Genomic DNA, 20381 nt, shown 5'->3' on the forward strand with positions numbered 1-20381 from the left:
CAAGAATAAGCAGCTGTGGCTAAATATTGTGGGCCTAGGTTTTTGTTTTTAATTGTTAAGTTCTAAGATCTTAATCACACACAAAATCACTTTCCACCCAATTAGAAAAGAAACATTAACATATTTTTAAAAATTTAATTTAGCAAGTATATAGTAATTCAATTTATCCTATATCTTATAAATCTCTGAAGCCATCATAGGCAGCGGAATCATAACTGATAATGAACTCATTTGAAAAAAAAATCAGTGTTTATTTGAAATGCTGCTGCAAAGCAAATCTGTGAGTGGTGTACACTGACGGGAAATCTCTCATATAATGAATGAGACTAACTTACCACAGAGTTAACACTTATTAACAGTTAGCTTGGATGCTCATAATTATGCCTAATAAAAAGTAATTGTTCCTGTTTAATATTCCCATATTTTGATCAATTGTTTAAAATGGATGAAGGCAATTTTATGATGAGTGTCTTCAAGCTTAACTCTGCATTTATTGGGCTCCGTAAAATGGCTGAGGCATAGAAAAAAATAAAAAATAAATGGAAGAGATGGAACAGGCTAGAAGATGGAGATTGGAGGCATAGCATTTGCAAAAGACTTAGTTTTAAGGGTGGATGTCTTCCTAATACAAACAATGCAACAAGAATATTCTGTGATGTGGGGGCACTTGAGGAAATCTGAATTCATACAGAAACATCCCCTTCCACGTAATCCACAGTAGCCAGACTCATGAAACCCCTACCCCCTCTGAAGACTGTGTGCATCACCTGGACAGGGCGAGCATACTCATTGTGCAGTGGTGCGAGCAGGAGCATGTCTTGGTAATTTTAAATGGAGTTATTCGTGCTTAGGAACTGTTGTGAATGATGGATTTCCAAGTCAGCTTAAAATCCTGTTACTTTGTCAAGCCAAGCCATATCCTTAATGTAGTTTTAATGTTGCTGTTTTTATTTTTATTCTTGTTTAATATAATCATTATACAGACTTTTAAATCCAATGTTAAAGTTTAATATTTTGCAATCAATATTTTAGACTAACTTGACTAAGAGAAAAGTGTGCCTATCAGTTATAATAATTTCCTCAGTGTTTCCTTGTTCAATCTACATAAACACAAATTTTCCCACTGCCAGAAATAAATAGAAAATATCAATGTAGGAACTCACATCAAAATAAGAAATGAGCAATGCTGACAAAATATAGGTAAGACTACTGAAAACAATGGAACAGTATTAGAGAAGGTAGTAGAATATAAAAGGATCTAATTCATTGTAACTGTTATATATCAACATTCCACTGTCTGCCTCTATTATAAGATAGTCTATGCTATTTTGGTAAAAATTCCTAGTGATATAACATAGAAATCTACACACATATTTGTTGTCTTATATGCCTCTTAAACATGTGTAAGGAAAAATAAATAAATAAATAAATAAATAAATAAAACAATATTACATCTCCCAGGTAAATTGTCCAACACTTTCTTGATAGCTCTACATAAATATTTGCTAGGCATGTGAACTTAAAAATTCCTAATAAAATATGGTTTCATATCATTGTGAGTGGGTTCTCCAGCAACCTACATTTTCATCAACCAAGAATACTGTAATCAACTAAAATCAGTAGTTTCATTTATGTCAAGAACAGGAAAAAATATAAAACTAGAATCAGGTTTAAAGGTTGTCTTTAATTGTCATAATTATCATCATCTAAAGGTAAAAACCCAAGTTTTGAATGTTTAGTATGCTTTCAAGATCATCATATATGGTAACATCATTTTCTAAAATCCCTCTTGCCCTTAGAGAAATTCTTGCCTGGCTTTGCAACTAAATTAATATGCCTTAAGTTCATTTACAACTGCATTTTAGGTTGGCCCTCTTTCTGTGTGCTCAGCCAGTTTCAGTTAAGCCTTCCTTTAAGAAAACAATGTTTCTCAGCTTAATATGCCTTGTATGTCTCATATAATCAGCTACGACATCTTAAACTAAATGTTTAGCTCTCATTCCCTTGACCAGAATACTGTTTGTGTATGCTCATTGTGGAAATTATTTATTGGAAGCGTGCAACAGGTTGAAACCAACCTTAAGTGAAATAAATATATCACAAACTTTGAAAGCAAAATAAAAACATACATTTATAATGTGTAGTTTCAACTGCTATTGTGTGTAAGCTAAGGTCAGTAAGTAACTTATTCCTTCATATAATTAACTCAAATATTTCCATAAAATATTTCTTCTTCGTTCTCCATATTATGTTTTCTGTGCTTCTAAAACATGGAAAGCCATGCTGCTTCCTTGGAATGGGAATGGAACAGACAACAGAGACGAACAGAGATGAACAAACACAGTGGGAAGACAATAGAGAGAACAATAAGCTCACACCCCAGACAGAAGGAAGTTGCAGCAGAGATGTGGAGAATTCAAATTTGTACTCATAGTCTCAACTACTCCAACAAGTCACTTTGTCTATTCCTTATGTGATGTCAAAGTACTGGTGGAAGTAAACTCTAGTACATTTTTTCCTGTGGTTTTCTTTTTAATTATGAAAACTACATTTTTCTATGCAATTCTACCTTTGCAAAGTCCTAGTGGTTCACCAAATATGTATCGTTTGAACAGCTGAAACTACGTTACCTAATTTCATGCAAATATTCAAGGCTTTTTAAAATCATAGAATTCCTTAATATAGCAAATATTAATTTGTTCTCTATACTATTTTATGCATTATGTAATGGGGAAAAACTGCATGCGGTCTCTGTGGTCTTGGAGCTTGAAGAGTGATAGCCCTGTGATAAGCACTCTAATCCTTACGGCCTTATTTTATCATTACAGCAAAATAATTATACTACTGTTATTTCCTTTTTACCTACAATAATGTAGCACTAAGTAGGGTTTCCACTTTCCTTATATCCTATGGTTCATAAGCGTGAACCTGGAGTCCACCTTTTCTATAGTTGCTGGAGCCTGCCAAGGTTCACTGCAATTAGAATTACTGATGCAGTGTATTAAGGCTTTAAGCTGTTACTAGCTGAAACAAAATGTGCAAAACCTTGTCCGTTCTCCATTTTCTTCTCCTCTAAATGACTATAAGATTTATCAAACACAGAAATCTAGGGAAAAAATTTCAATTACTAACTAGTTGATCCATGGTGTCAACCTCTCCTTATGCTTCCTTCCATTCCAACTTCACAGATAACACATATTAATGAGGGCCAAATTCATTGAAGTTTCCTGGCTGTGAACTGCTATTGGACTTCAATTCTGTGTTCATCCTCTTTGAAGGACTGAGTTTCTAGCCAAGATGTTATTCTTTGTCGTTATCTTTGTGAGTATTTCCAAATATTCTTCTCATGAGTTAAGTCCTGACTGAAGTCTGAAGTTACTATCAATAGGAATACTGTCAAACTCCCATTGCTGCCACTAGGAATTTGTCAGATTTTTATCTGTGACTTTCAATAGAAAACACTTTGAGTTCTCACTAGGATTCCTTTTCAGGAGAAATGCCTTTATAGCTGAACAAGAAATTTTGGTTCTATGAAAATTAAACAAATTTGAGACAGTTCCACTTGATGGTTATTCCTGATATGTGTCATTTGGTTACTTGATGTTGTCTTGTATATGGCCTAGCTCATAAACTTTCACTTGTTATTGGTGAGTATGGAGATTTTTGTTGAAATCATGTGTCCGTAGAAATAGACACCTTTAAGAAATTTCTCTGGATTTGCAATGTGGGATTTTAAACATGATCCTTAGTACAACCTCAGTCTGTACCTAGGTTGGATATCCTCTCTATACCGATTTTTGTTTGTGTGCTTTCTATGGGAAGGTGGTGATGTTGGCTGGTCTCAGATGTGGTGTCAACACCCTTGCTTGTCTTCTGTGCAGATTTTTTTTTAAATCAAATACTATTTAATAACATGCTTGCCATGTTTAGGATACATCCTGTATATACAGCAATTAATCCAATTGAAGGCAATGAATATGGCTTTATTAGTTTAATGGTAGCTAAGTCTGAATGTCGTTATTCTCATTGTATTAAATTGATCCACCACTCACAAGCAATATTTTAGTATTTATTTCAGAATACTATAAATTCAAAGACCTAGGTACACTGTACTCATAAAATTACACTATACTTAGCAATGTTCCACTCTTAAATAGAGTAATTAAAGAAGATAAGCCCACCAAAGAAGCACACCCCTGCCATAAAAGGGCATCATAGCACCCTGTGTGCTACATCCCACTCGGGGCTGCAGCACTGGTTCGGAATAGTTGCCTTCTTCAGTCATTTGTTAAAATTTGGTATTGTGTTCAGCTAAGATCAACATTAAGGTCACTATTGAATACTTATGATTAAACCTTTTTATTTTCTTCTTTGCCTCTTATGATAGCCTAATGCTATCATAGGTACCATTTTTAGTTTGAAAATTGTTGTCTAATCGTCTTTTCCTGATATTCAAGACTCAGCATCATCAGTTTCTGTGATGGTCTGGCTGTCTTATGGACAGATAATACTGTACTCAGGAATGTATTTTAACTTTGAAATGCTGAACTTATTCACAGCAATTATAAAATTTTCAACTGCCTTGAACTTGAATTTCTCTCAAACACATTTATTCTCTCCTTTTTAGTTCACAGATCACTCACAATGACAGAAAAGACAAGTAAAATAGAGTAGAGAGGTTGTGTCGTCTCTCTGTCACTTGTCAACACTCAGTCATTAACTTTAGGAAGCTTATTTATCCTTCTCCCTTCTCTTGGTTGCAGTCTGAAATATTCTTCAATTTATAATGTTTTCTTTTCCCACCTCCTTACTTTGAAACTTGATACATTTTCTCCATAATCACCACATGTCATAATTGCGATCCCCCCCCCCTTTTTAAATAAACTTCCAAGTTTCTGGGTTTTAAAAAGTATCAGACTTTCTTTTTATCAGGATGTACTTTAATGTTGGTTTAGGTATTCATGTGTGTATTTCTATGTGAATGTGGTATGTGTGTGTGTGTGTGAGAGAGAGAGAGAGAGAGAGAGAGAGAGAGAGAGAGAGAGAGTGAATTTCAGTATCATAGAAGCTAGGAGGCTGTTGTTTTATTCTCTGAAGCTGTAGTTATGGGTGGCTAAGTGGGTGCTGGATACTGTACAAGAGTGTTATATGCTTTTAACATACTGTCTCACGATCCCCTACTATCAAATGTTCTAAGTATAAACACTTGGATTTTACTCAAAAATACGCACAAAGTCTTATTTTTAATATTGCCTTATATACACAGAGGTATGTATGACTTGGAGGATTGCCTAGCTATTCAAAATAGTCCCAGATAGCAGTGACCCAATGTATCCTCTGTCATTAACAATGAAAAAAAGAAAAACTGGTATGAAACATGGGGTCAAAGTAAAATGCAAATTTTACAAAAGGTAGAAAGGATCACTATGAAAATCTTTAAAGTTATGAGATACATATGAACACATAAATTCATTAACTTCATTAACTAAAAGAAATCATTATGATACTCCTTCAATTGTTTTCTCAGCAACCTTCAACAAAGATAGAATCACCTCCTTATACTATTAATATCTAGAAAATGAAATGTGTCTCTATGTAAATATTTTTGTTGCTCCTGGTGTCATGCAATAAGCATAAAGATAAAAGATTCATGTTACACACTACATGTTTTAGATTATATATCCGCTGAAAAATGTCCTAAAATCATTAGAGAAGAATAGCCGGCTAGATAGAGAAAATGTAAATTTGTTTCTTTGCATAAATATCTCGCAATATTTATAAGTAAATATTGTATGCATGTTGTATTTTAACTATGAATATAAATCAATGGATTATAAATAAATCATCTAAGCATATGATAAAACCATATGCAGTTTTGCCTGTATGTTACATGCTCTTGTTAATGTACTATCAGTTATAACTTCCGAATGCATATTAAGCTATTATATTTCCCATAGGTTGCTTTAAAAACAATACTTAATACTAGGAGTCAGTTAAGTTATTGGTGTCTCAAATTGTAACATTTTAGTATTCTTTCTAAATTAAATCTGACATTAATATATTCTATGTGTTCTGAAAGCTAGATGACCAAATTTCACTACAGACTTAGAAGCATAAGTAAATCACACACTCTACTGTCATGATTATTGGTTTGCCCCACAGGGAAGAACTCTATCCCATTTGCCTAAAGGGCTAATTTGCATTCATGTATCTGTTGGTAAGTTCTAGTTCAGAGTCAGATACTATAGTGAATTACAGTAGCAAACTTATTGCAAGATTGGAAGTGGAGGCTTCCTTAGAAATCAGCTCTCTGGAGAAAAATTGATCCCAGCAAAATCTGTGTTCTGCTATTTGTTGAGGTTATATGTTGCATTTGTATTTCTCAACTGCAATCATTCTAGTTTTGATTTATTTTTCTTTGGTTTTTCTGATACAGGGTTTCCCTGTACAGACTTGGCGCTCCTGGATTTTACTCTGTAGGCCAGACTGGCATCAAACACAAAGGCCCACCAGCCTTTGGTTCCCAAGTGCTGGGATTAAAGGTGTGGACGACTGCTGTTCAGGACAATTTTTTCTTCAACTGTGGTATTTCTCAGAACCTTTAGAGAATATGGGACTATAATGGATCATTGCCCAGTTTTAGTGGTAGAAACAACCAGCAGAGTATAGGGTTAATTTACATTTATGGTTGTGGTTGATCTATAGGCTCTCTACCATCTATGAGTCCATATTAATCTGATGTTACTTGATACATGTGAAGAAGCAGTAGAGATAGTCTGGTCGGAAAACATAGAGGTAACAGTAGAAAACCATTGCAGAAAGCCAAAAATTTACGGAAAGCTACAGCCAATGTTATATAATTTTAAGAAGATTATCACATACCTCAAGAGGTTTTTTTTACCCACTAGTTTAACATAGTAGTTGTTGGCTCTAGAAATATAGCTCAGTTTTAAAGAACACTTGCTGATCTGACATTGGAACACAGGTTGTATTCCCAATACTCTCACCACATCATGCAATCACATGTAAATCAATTTCTATGAGTCTCAGTGTTCCCTCCTGCTTCTGTGGGTATCAGGAACATGTGCGGCACTCATAAATATGTGTAGGCAAACATGTAGATGCATTAAAATTGTCTTGAGTTAGACAAGTAAATAGTAATTGGGACTGCTTTTGTTCAATGCATAATTCTCTTTTCAATCTGATCCTGTCATGGTGCCGAAACAAGTTTCAAAATTCCATATATTCGTAAGATATCATATACCTCTGCCTTCTTGGTATGAAGTAAGGAACCAGGTAGAAAGTGCCTGTCTTTCACCAAATTCTTACCAGTATCAAACATTTGAAATATTATGCTAAAGTAGATAGTCATGAAAACATCTTAACAATGCTGATTAAAAGAATGTGTTTATCTTCCCAAGTTTAATGTCATGTGCCCTGTGGTGAATCCCATTTCATTACGTTGTTTATTGTAGAAAACTATACAAATTTGGAGCTTTTTCATTTCACAACTCACAATTAGTTACTTTTCTTCACTACTGTGAGTATAATTGGAGTTGAATGAACGGTAAAAAATATAAGAGCAATTGCTTGGGGTTATAGCTGAAAATTAAACAACCTGAATCCAATACAATAATTGAAAACTACTTTGGTAAAAAATAATATAGAGGGAAGTATAATTAAACCAACATTTATGTCAGTATTTATGTAATTTAATTTCTATATTGTAGTCTAGTTCCTATTTTATAACTGTAATAATTATAACTTGGTATAATGCTCATTGACATATTTTGTTCATTTTCACACATTTTAAGAAGAAATGTAGCCCAATCTTAACATATAAATATTCAGTGTATGAATACTAATTGAGGCTATTTACCAAAGGAAATAAATAAATTAATACTATCACTATATAGAGTTAAACATTTTCAATGCACATTTCAATCTAATCTAAATAATTCAAATTTGGAATTTTTTTAGTAGTGTAGAATATTTAGGAGATATAATTGAAATAACATTAAGGTACAGTGAATCCTAGTTTTTCTATGATTCAGTAAAAGAGAGAGCTCTTTTTCTATTCAAAGATAATCTTTGCACTAATTTTTGAAATTTCATACACTATAATATCTATTATTTGTCTTCATAGTGTTTTTAAATTTATAATGATTACTTTAAGGGATTTAAAATATCTCCTCTTCTTCCCTCTCTTTGCAGTCTTGCTTTCTTTTTCCTATAATTTGATTATTATTTTATAATATCACTGACTGATATTATATTAAAGTGAATAAAAACCTTGTGTTTGGCAAAATCCAGGATTATATAATTTTTTTTCTTATTTGAATCCCGATATATGTGATAATTGAAATCAAAGTCCATATCATCTGTCACATTGGTACCTGTTAACTGTTCTGCCCTTCCCCCAGCCTAGAATAGGGTAAATAGACCTTCAGTGCTTGCCACAGTTGGACCTTAATGACCCAGATGGAATCTTCCACCTTGCCACACCTGCAATGTCTTACAAAGTGCAGTAGACTGCACGCTGAGATTGCTTTGCAACATAATCCAGCTGAAACAAAGCAACATAATCCAGCTGAAACAAAGGATGGGTCTGTGGGCTCTCTCTATAAAAATACAGTACTGGATATTAAACTTTGAGTCTTGATCAGAAACTTTTGTCTTGGCTTCATCCTTCTCTCACACCCTGTTCCGTTTTCATTCCCCACCCCCTTTTCAGGTAGACACAGTTCTCCTAAGCCGCTGGACAGCTACAATCTGTATGCTATGAAACTGTCGTTTCTGTTCTGGAATTGTGTGTGTATCCTTTTCATACTTCTCTATCTCTGCAGTATTATGGTCTTCATTTAACCTTTTCTTCTCCTGTCTTTCTTCTGACATCTGGTACATGTTAATTTTACAGTCTAATGAGAGAGTTTCTACGGTTTATGATTTCAATCCACTATAAGCTATAAGATAGTAAACAAACTCCAAAGAAATCTCCCACATAGTTTGAGCATCTTATTGCTGTTCCCCGAGTGATTCGCTCTATAAGGAAATTTAAGTTACATTTCAAGCTTTTACGCTCAGAATTTGCAGCTCCATCACACTTGAAGTGATCACACCATATTTGATATTTTTTTCATTATGAAGATCATGTTCATGATAGACACTCAACCAAAATTTTTTTATTTCTTCAAACTTAACCTATTAACATTTTTGTTTAGCTTTACTCTAGATAATCACAGATAGATGATAGGTGATAGATTCATAGATAGGTAGATAAATGACAGATATATAATAAATAGATAAATAGATGATACAAATAGAGAATACTTATCAATATAAGATAGATGATATACAGATAGGTGATACTAGATTAGATAGATAATAGAGTTAGAGAGAGAGATAATAAATGCAGATAGATATAGATTGATAAGTAGATAGATGATAGATAGAGATAGATAGATGATAGATAATGTGTAACTTATCTACACACGGTCCTTAAATATTCCATATAGATGTTCCATCATTCTATTTTCTTGTATCTGGAAGAACTGTAAAGGAAATTGTAGTAGTTTTAATTATATTTTCTGTCACCATAAAACTGTGACTGATATCTTGAACAGAGATGTCCAAACATTTTATGAGTAATCAATGACTTTATACTTTACTTAAAGTCATGATAATATTTGTGACTTTACTAATTTGACTCTCCTAAAAAGTAGATGTATACAAACTCAATGATGGCTGTCCATATGATCTGTATATTTCTCTTACCTAGTTAGTAATGCACATGTGGAAACATTCATGTGTGTACACATATAGCTAACTAAGAAATACCAAGTCATTTAATTTGTCATCTGTAAACTCATTTCATTTTTAAATTTATGTATATAAATCTTCTTGTTCAAAACATTTTTTAAATAATCATAATATGTCTAGCACAAAGGAACCTCATCTCTGCATCTTTCCCATCTTCCATCAATACTGTGTTTGAAATAGCATCCTTTATATAAGTAATTCAGCCACTCAAATAGAAACACTTTAATTTTTCATTCATGTATCTAGTATGTACTGAGTTCATGCAAGGTGTGTGTGTGTGTGTGTGTGCCTTGCTTGGTGAAAAGCATAATTTCTAATTTTGAGAAACATTTTATGAGAGAAACAGAACACTAAAAACAGCTATTCAGCTAGGCCCTTCCACAATCCTCCTGGCATGGAATAAAAGGACTGAGTGGAATTCTACAAGTTATTAAACAGATGTTTGGAGAGTATTTGAAGAGAAAGCAATGATCATTAGGAACCAGCATGGGCTCACAAAAATAACTTCCTTTTTGATAGAGGTGCTAGACTAGCAAATTAGTTAAATTTTGTGAACAAATTTTGTTGATTTCAGCAAGATACGTTTGATTTCAGAAGATTGTTTTATTGATACTCTTGGAAGAAAATGGGGATGTATTAATAAGGAAAATCATAATATTAAAGGATGATACATAAAATTTAATTGACAATATTGATTTGTTTACTGTTTAAAAGAAAGCTACCTTTGTAGAACTTATGAGTACTGTATTATGAGTCAAAATGCACCAAAAAATTAATTTGAAAGCTAGATAATCAACAGACAGCAATTCTGTTTAAACATTTGAAATTACCTAAAATAGTACAAAGTACAGCCAAACATAAATCATTTTCAGCATACATATATAAAGGCCTTCTTAACTTTGTCAGTATTTTAAAGATAAATAAAACCAGACAACAATAATGGAAATTTATACTTACATTTCATAAATGGTATTTTCTGTTCTGTATAATATGTGGTTTTATTGTCACCTAAAAACGTACTTTCAAAGGATGCACTTAACCAAAGACATTTAAAGCACAATAACTGTGATAAAATATACTCATTATCAATATTAAAGCAAAATTATCCTAGGAAATTGGTCTAATCATGAAAAAAATTGTAAACAGATGGTTTAGTTGTTAACATGCCTGCCAAAATGGCAGACAGAAGTTGCATACGAATATAATGTACTTTAAGTATGGCTAGAATTATTGAAATACTCAGTTTTGGGTTGAATTGAGTTAAATCAAATTAAATTAAAATTATACACCCATAGGAAGTTATCCCAAGTTTAGACAACAGGAATTGAGTTTTTGTTTTTGTTTTTTTTGTTTTTTTTTTTTTTTTTTACTACAAAAGAAAGTTCTACTCAAGAGACTATACTTGCTGGATATGTGAGCAACAGAGGCAAGTTTGTGATAAGACCAGGATTAATGACAAAGACAAACAAAACCTAAAGGGTTCATATATCAGCTTATATTTCTAATAAAAGCTTAGAAAAGTTAATATCATGAAATTTTGCCCAGTCAGATAATGTCAGAGCAGGGACTTCAACTTTCCTTTTTCAGACATCAACACCTAAATATTTAATTTCAAAGCTCCTCTGCTCCTTGTTCTATGGAGAACTTCTTGATTAGATTTAGATAACACATTTTTCCCTTGACAAAGGCATTTATTTGGAAGAATCAGTCTCCAGGTGTATGTAGTGGTATCATCATTTAATCAGCTCCAAATCTTTGAAAATTTAACATTCTTTCCTCCTTCCTCTCCACACTCTCTCTTTCTTTTTCCCACTAAGCACTTTGACATGAAACTTACATAGAGTTAATACACCTAAAATAAAAACACTAAGTATGTTTACTTTCAAGTAGCTAAGAGTATTTTTAGACATTTTTGAATAGTTGGCACAGGAAAGAGAGACAAATAAATGATTGAAAACCTTCAGAAAAAAGGGAGGTATAAAAATTCAGTAAGACAGAGAGTTCTCTGTTCAATTCTAAACTAGACAGAGGGCAAATTGTGATGGAGATAGGTGTAAAAAAGCATCCTTTTGGTCTAGAGATTTATCATTTCTAGGATTGGTCAAAGTAGTGGGTAGCAAGCAAACAAATGTCAGCTGACTGATAAACACCACTTAAGGCCAGCCAGTATCAGACCCATAAACTAATAGAAACTAGTAAAAAATCTTTGCATAACAGCAGTAAAACAACTTTCTTATATCGAATATTTGACAACCACAAGGTTTATATATCAACAAAACTGGCATTACAAATATAGAATTTTTATTTTAACTTTTCAATATTCTGTCTCCTCATGTTCAGGTTTGTTTAAATATATTACAATCTGTTCTGGCAGTGAGGGATACACATGCATTCAAACAAAGTCTGAATCCTTTATTACAAATTTAACTTTACAGGAAAATTACAAGAATGAAAAATAGTAATGGAGAGGGCTAACTTGCAATGAAAAGAAAGTGACGTCTTGAAGGTCGTCGTCCTTCCTTGTTTCCAGTAAACTACAGCTTACAGTAGAATATAGAGATTTTCAATCTTTCAAAAAGTTTGTGTTTCTCAAAAAGTTTTTACAATGTGTTAATAAATGATGTCTTAGGGAGAAAATCTGATTTCGACATAGCAATTAGAATTGGAAAAGAAATTCATATTTATACCAAAGAAATTAATTATATATTGCTGATGTCATGGGAAACACTCGATGAAACTTGTTTTTCAAGATTTTTTTTCTGATATTCTCAGAAATATAACTCAGGCCTGGACATATAGGATAGTGTTTTACAAGACTTGTTTTAATTTTCTGTTCCCATATGGCAGTTTACAGCCATCTATAACTCTTGTTCCAAGACATTCAACACACTCCTCTGGGCTCTTCCAGCAAGCATGTAGCACACACACATACATGTAGACAGAGACTCACAACTAAGAAATAAGAACAAATACATGGGGAGAAGTGTAACTGTGAGACAGAGAAATTGTCATATCACTGTGCAGAGTCTGCTTGGTCATCTACAACAATGAAATAAAAAAGGTAGTTTCCTTATGTGTGCTGAAAACCAGCATGTCATACAACAATTTCCTCTGATTTGAGGCAACGTCTTTCAGAGATATGAAGAAGTTTTGTAAGACTAAAAATTTCCAGCAATTAACCAGGCTTGGAAAGTTCATAAATTCATTATAAAACAGGTCTATTCAGAAGGTTGGACAGGTATGGCTGGGAAGAGAATCTTCAGAGAAGTAACATTCTACTTGGGTAGAGAGCTTCTAGGATGTGCTTTTTTGAGTATTCACTTATGCTAGGGTGTTTTGTTGTTGTTGTTTTCAGTAATGCAGTGTCTAACAGTCATCTCATGCTTTTATAACTAATACCAATAAACTTACCTGGTTCATCAAGCCACACTTGAATGGAATCATTTTGTGGTTATTATATCAAGATCCCAACAAGGGTCATCAGATATGTGTTGATATTTTTCCAGAAAAAGAAGTCATGTAAAACAAAAATTCTAATGGGGTCCCCGAAAATCAAATGCATATTATTCTGGTTCTACTTTATTTTCAATTGATCAAATCAAATCAGTGAATAAAGGGTTTATTTGGCTTATATATCTACAATTATAGTCTAATAAGGAAGTCAAGGCAGAAATCTGGAGTGAGTTGCTGAACTAGAAACCAGGGACACACACTACTTATTGGTTTGCTCTGCATGTTTTCACATACCACCCAAGACCATGTCCATGTGTACAGGTTTTGACAGTTGACCCACACACATCAATCATTAGTCAAAAAAAAAAAAAAAATACTGACAGACTTGTCTATGGAAGGCAATTTCCCAACTGAGTTTCCTTTTCCCAGATAAGCCTAGCTTGTGTAAGCAAACAAACAAACAAACAAACAAACAAACAAAAACCTAACCAGAACAGTGATAGAAAGAGTGAAATATACTACCTGTCTATGAAGAGATGTTTCCTTTAGAAGAAAAGAATGAATGAGAAATTTCAGTGGGTTTTATTGGTCTACGTTTCAGGAAACTTGCCTCCAGAACTGTTAAGCTTAGCAGTGGGAATAAATATCTCAAATCTTACAGAAATCTTTGGTGTTTTCTCAGGAACTTTGTCACTTGAAAGGAAGTTGTTCCACTTCCTTCCAAGCTTCCAAAACATGGGAAATAACTTGATGTATCAACTGCTACTGTGTTCAGTCCCATAATCTCCCTAAAGCACATTAGGCTTGGATTTAAATCAGATCAAGCTTTACAAATTATGAAGTTATCATCCTATTCAACCTGTGGTCACCTGTCACTGGTGTCAGGTACATACTGAATACATTGACCCTTCTCCTTTTCCCCTCTTAGTCATTGCAGAGTGCTCCATTATGTTTTAGTTTATTGACAGAGACGACATTATATTGCTAAGAAAACATGCCTTATACTCCATAATTTTACTGCCATATGACACTTCTGAATATTATCTTTCATTAGTTTATGGCTTTGTTTTCCCACATAGAAGACTCAAACTCTGGGGTACAGCTAAGAAAGGTATAGGGAGAAAATAAACGATTGTATACATCTGGTCTAAAACTAGCATAGTTATACTTGGGGTAGGGGGAGCAGGGTGCCATTGAAACCATTCCTTTAAGGGAAAGCTGGTTACTTTCAATGTCACCATTTGAAAACAGTAGAGACCACAGACCTTCAGATGTGCAAATTTCAATATAAAGTCACATCAATTATGGGAACAAGTGATATGATGTCTGAATAGGAAGGCAATTACAGTAACTCTGTAGCAATTGTCCTTACAAAGAATTCAAAAGGAAGCATATAAGGAAACTGAATGCAATACAAGAGAGAAAAATGCAAACAATTCAGTGAAATTAGAAAAACAATTCATACTATGAATTAGGAATTCATCAAAGAAGCAAATCAAACAGAAATCCTGAAAATTAAGAACTCAATAAACCAAATGAAGCTACAAGGCAAATCTTCAACAACAGCTAGATTACACAGCTGAACAGTGCTGGGTCATAAAGTCAAGTCATGTGAACAAGAAAAACTATTTTAATGGAGAGAGCACTAGAGACTTTGAAGATGACATTCTTCATAGTTACAGTGTTTCTGAAGGAGAAGAAGAGTAAAGAGAAAAAGCATACTGAGTGAAATAGAGTTGCATTCCTAGACAAAGAATAAAACAAGGTGATTCAAGCATGAGAAGTTTGGAGTTACTAGATAGACATGATTGGAAAATATTTTCTCTATAATATATTATATGTAAATTGTCAAATACCTAAGGCAAAGATATGATGCTTCATATTGGTTGGAAAAGTACAAGTCACATTTAAGTCTACCTCTGTTGTTTTGGTACTGTATTTCACAGCAGAAACATAAGAGGATCAGGAGGAATGGTTACTCTCACAAATATCAGTAGATACATTTTGCCAGCTCATGGAACATTCCCTAATACATCTGTACATTAAAGCAGAAAACAAGCCTTAGAAAATTCAGAAATAAAAAAGAAAGAAAGGCAGAGAGGTAGAGGAGGGGGAGGCAGAGAGGGAGGGGGGGAGAGGAGAGGAGAGGAGAGAGAGAGAGAGAGAGAGAGAGAGAGAGAGAGAGAGAGAGAGAGAGAGAGAGAGAGAAGAACGCCATCATACACCATTATTATCACATAGAGTATAACTGGAAACAATTAAGCAAAGAAAATTTAGGAACAATACAAGTACAGAAAGAACAAACAAAATATTTTTAAATGAACAATTGCTCATCAAAGAAAGTTTAAAAATTTCCTAAACAAATGAAAACAAAAACTTCACAAATTTAAATGTGCCGTGATATAAGTTTAAAGGAACAATATCAAGAAAGATCTTTCTCAACAAAAATCTGTATCAATAAAAATTCAAACAACCAGACAAATATTGTATCATAATCCATACTCCATAATCTATAATCAATATAAAAGTTAGATAAGTAGTTATTTTGTGAAAGCATAAATGAAATTCAGAATAATTTAACCAGATAATGCAAGAGCACATTATTTTATGTTTAAAAAGCAACAAGACAAAGTAGGTAAAGGTGCAAATATTAAAGGAGAATACTGACACAAAACTGGAAGGAAGGATCATCAATAAGAGCAATGAACATCCCTTTGACATGCATACATGTGCACACTGTAATCCCAGTACTTGGAGGAGGATTAAGTAGGGGAGTCTCAATGTTAAATCCAGCAAGAGTTACATGGTAAAGTCTTCCAGGTTATGTCTACATGAAAATTTACATATGTTTATTATGCCCCAAAAACTTAAGCTATCCAATGATTTAAAATATAACATGTCAAAGTATAAAAGTGTTTTCCAATGTAATGAAAGCTAAATATGACAGTTCCTTACCCAACATGGTATGGGGAATTTAAACCATGTCCTTTAAGAACTAGGACAAGACATAAATGTCCACTCTTATTGCTGTAACTCAATATAGTACTAAAATTTTAGCCAGAGCATATAAACAATTGAAGGAAATAAATGGCATACAAATAATAGAGGAAAAAGTTCATAAATAGTATTTACATAGCATGTGATTCTATGCATAGAAACTACCAAGAAATGTTTTAGAAAGACTGGATTGGCAAATTGATAAAATTTCAGAATATAAAATTGACCAAGCAAAAATCAGGAGATTTTTTTTTACAGACTAGTGAAAAACTTGATGAGAAAGAACATTACAAAACATTATTTAGCTTTGTAAACTTTCTATAAACTAGCAATGCATTTATCCAAGTAAAGACCTCTACTGTGAAAATTAAATACATTGATCAAAGAAATTAAAGAACACATACAAAAGAAAATATATCCTATACTTGTGAACTGGAAGAATTAATGGTTTTGAAATGATACCCACTAGCCAAAGTTATCCACAGCCTCAACACAGTCCTTATCAATGTACAAATGACATTCTTTATAATACTGGAAATGGCAATCCTAAAATTTATATAGATGCACAAAAGAATCAACCAAAGCAAATTGATAGCAAAGAGTAAAGTTGGAGGCATTATTATATCTAATTTCAAGACATAACAAAATAACTATTATCAAAATTGCATGTTATTGATATGTAGAACTATGGAGCAAATAGGGATGCCAGGAAAAATAATCATCAATAACTAATACTGGACTAGAACAACAGAAGTCACATTTTAAAAATAAGACAAAAAATAGATCACAAAAGGACAAAGGCCATGCCTGCCAATAAGAACTGATTTCTTAATGGTGAGTATGTGAATTAGGACAGCAATTATGAATAAGTATGCTTATATCTTTAAATATCTAAAAATTGCTACAAATACTGCTTATTATATATATATGTATATATATATACATATATACATATATATATATGTATATATATATATATATATATATATATATATATATATATATATATATATATATAAATTTGACACCTATCTTTTTTTTTTAAACTTTTTTCATACAATATATTTTGATTGTATTTCTTCCCCTCTCCCGGTGCTTCTAAATCCTTCTACCATTCTACCTGCTCCAGTTTATGTTCCCTCCCCTTTCAGAATAAAGACTAAAAACACATAAACAATAACAACCACAAAATGAGATAAAATCCCCAAATGAGAATCAAAACAGAGATAACAGAGAACAACAACAGAGTAGGTCTCAGTGTGAGCTCCAGGCCAGATGCAGTCTAGGACTGAGCCTGCTGGTCTGCCCTGGGCAAGAGTCTTCTGCGTCTGCACTGATTGATAGTATGCCCAAATAAGGCAGTGATTGTTCCTGCGATGGAGGCAGGGATGTGGTCACCCAAAACTTGTATGGCTGGGTGAGAAAGGGGCTGGAGCAGATTTCTCAATTCCACCATTTGGCTAAAAACATTTTGGTCTTCCTTATTCTTGAGTTTCATGTGTTTTGCAAATTGTATCTGGGGTAGTCTAAGTTTCTGGGATAATATCCGCTTATCAGTATGTGCATATCATGTATGTTCTTTTGTGATTGGGTTACCTCACTCAGGATGATATCATCTAGATCTATCCATTTGCCTAAGAATTTCATAAATTCATTGTTTTTAATTGCTGAGTAGTACTCCATTGTGTAAATGTACCACTTTTCTGTATCCATTCCTAGACCATAGTTCCTGGGCCCTGGTGGCCATGATATAAGCCAAAACACATTAAGTATATGCTGTTGTATTGATGTCTACATGCACATCAGACTTCAGAGATGAAAATGAGCATCCAAGTTGGTACTTCAGTCACCTCGAGCAATGGGAGAATATTAAGGCCCACATCCCTCACATTATACAGTTTGGCTCTGCTGCTGACACCTTCTGTCAAGGAAGGAACAACAAGAAGTGGCAGTTGTACAAATTCACCATCCGTGGTCACGTTCAGACACAGAGTTCCATGAACTGCTTAGAGTGGTGAAGTCTATGCTGGAAGTACCGGAAGAGTCAGGGTAACTCCTAGTCTCTGTGACAAAGTAGAATAATAGCATCAGTTATCATTCAGCACTGGACATGAGATGAACAGTTAAGCTACAAAAGTGTTTGAAAGCCAAACCCGCTTCAACATTCACACTAATTTTCTAGCATCTTCAGTTCTTATAAGAATTCAAGTCTTCCTAAGAAGCTATTAATTACAGCAGTAGTTTTTTCTTGTTTGATAAAGGAGACAGAGAGAATCTTTTTAGCCATCTGTATTAGTTAGGATTTTATTGTTGTGAACAGACACCATGACCAAGGCAAGTCTTATAAAAAACAACATTTAATTGGGGCTGGCTTACAGGTTCAGAGGTTCAGTCCATTATCATCAAGGTGGGAGCATGGCAGTATCCAGGCAGGCATGAGAGTATCAGGAGGAGCTGAGAGTTCTATGTCTTCATCCAAAGGCTGCCAGTGGAAGACTGACTTCCAGGTAACTAGGGCGAGGATCTTATACCCACACCCACAGTGACACACCCATTCCAACGAGGTCACACCTATTCCAACAAGGCCACATCTTCAGATGGTGCCACTCCCTGGCCCAAGGATATACAAACCATCACACCATCCCATTAATTCAAAGAGAAAATTAAAAGTAGAATCCAGAACCAGACATGGTGGAAAGTCTCTACAATCCCAGTACTTCAGAAGAGAAAGCAAGGGAAACAGGAAGTGAAGTCCACAGTGAGCCTGTCTCAGAAACGACAGCAAGATGAGTTCCTGTCTCTTGAATCTCATTCCAAATTATAGCTCAATAGCTCAATAGCTTTAAAATGATGTGATCCACTCCTGAGAGCCGAACACTTGGACACTGAGGAAGATGGTTTGAGGCTTGCCTAAACTATTTAACAAAACCTTCTCTCAACAAACAAACAAAAAAACCCATAACAAAACAAAACAAAAAACAAAAACTGAACAGGTCTTCAAGCAGATTATTTGATTGGCTCATGTTGGTTTTTGAATTTTCTTTTTTCTTTTACTAGGGGCAGAAAACATGACTAAAGGGGTGTTGGCTTGGAACTCAAAACTCTAGCTACTCTTTCAATCTGTCTCATGATAGCAATCTCATCTGGAATCTACATCACTGAAATCTCTGACTCCTCCTCAATCCCAGGTTCTTCTGAGAGGTTCAGAGAGACCAACATATAAAGTGGCTGAGTCAGGCAATTACAAGGGACAGACATTTATAGCCTGCCACCTCTATATACAAACATCCATATGACAGAAAGGATTATGTTATATGGGAATATTGCAATGTAGAAATGTGACAAGGATCAAGTATTTTAAAAAAAACTGGGGGAATATATATGTATGCATACAATACCTACACTAATCATGGTAGCTGGCAACAATATTGTGATCGTAAGATTTGAAAATGCACCAGGTCATCTATTTCTGAATTTGGTCACAAACCGTAGATGACTCTCTGAAGTTCAACAGTAGCTCAAAATTTCCAAAATGAACATAATGCTAAAGGGTTGGAAAATAGAGAGCAACATGGACTTTGTCAATGAGTTTTAAGTATCTCCAAAAAAGAACTTCTCCCCATTGCAAGATTAAATGTGGAAGGAGCTCAACCTCTTAACTTGCAGAGAGCAGTCAAACATCATTCCAAGATCTTTCTCATACTTTTAATCATAAAGAAACTGCCATCTTTTTCTTTAAAATGTGCTTTATATATCAGCATATAACTGGTGTACAAAATGATTTCAATATGACTTTGTCACTCACATTCATAATGTACTTCAACCATTGTAAATAAAAAAATAAATAAAAATGTTATTTCCCAGAAAGTAGAAAAAAAATTGAATAAGAACAGGAAATCCATGGAGTTGATTCATTGTGTTGACTAACCACTCCTGGTCATGGAGTCTGCCCTTGAGTGTGATTGAAATTCACAGTGGCACAACATTAAAGGAAATTAATATTGCATTTGTCTGCCAGTTTCAACTGCAAATAGCTTTTTGTATAAGGGAGTGGCCAACTCATTAAGAAAAGCATTTTAAAGAAGGTCTATAAGTAAGGAACTACTACTAGA

The sequence above is a fragment of the Mus musculus genome, chromosome 14, assembly GCF_000001635.26.
Source record: "Mus musculus strain C57BL/6J chromosome 14, GRCm38.p6 C57BL/6J".
Classification (NCBI taxonomy): domain Eukaryota; kingdom Metazoa; phylum Chordata; class Mammalia; order Rodentia; family Muridae; genus Mus; species Mus musculus.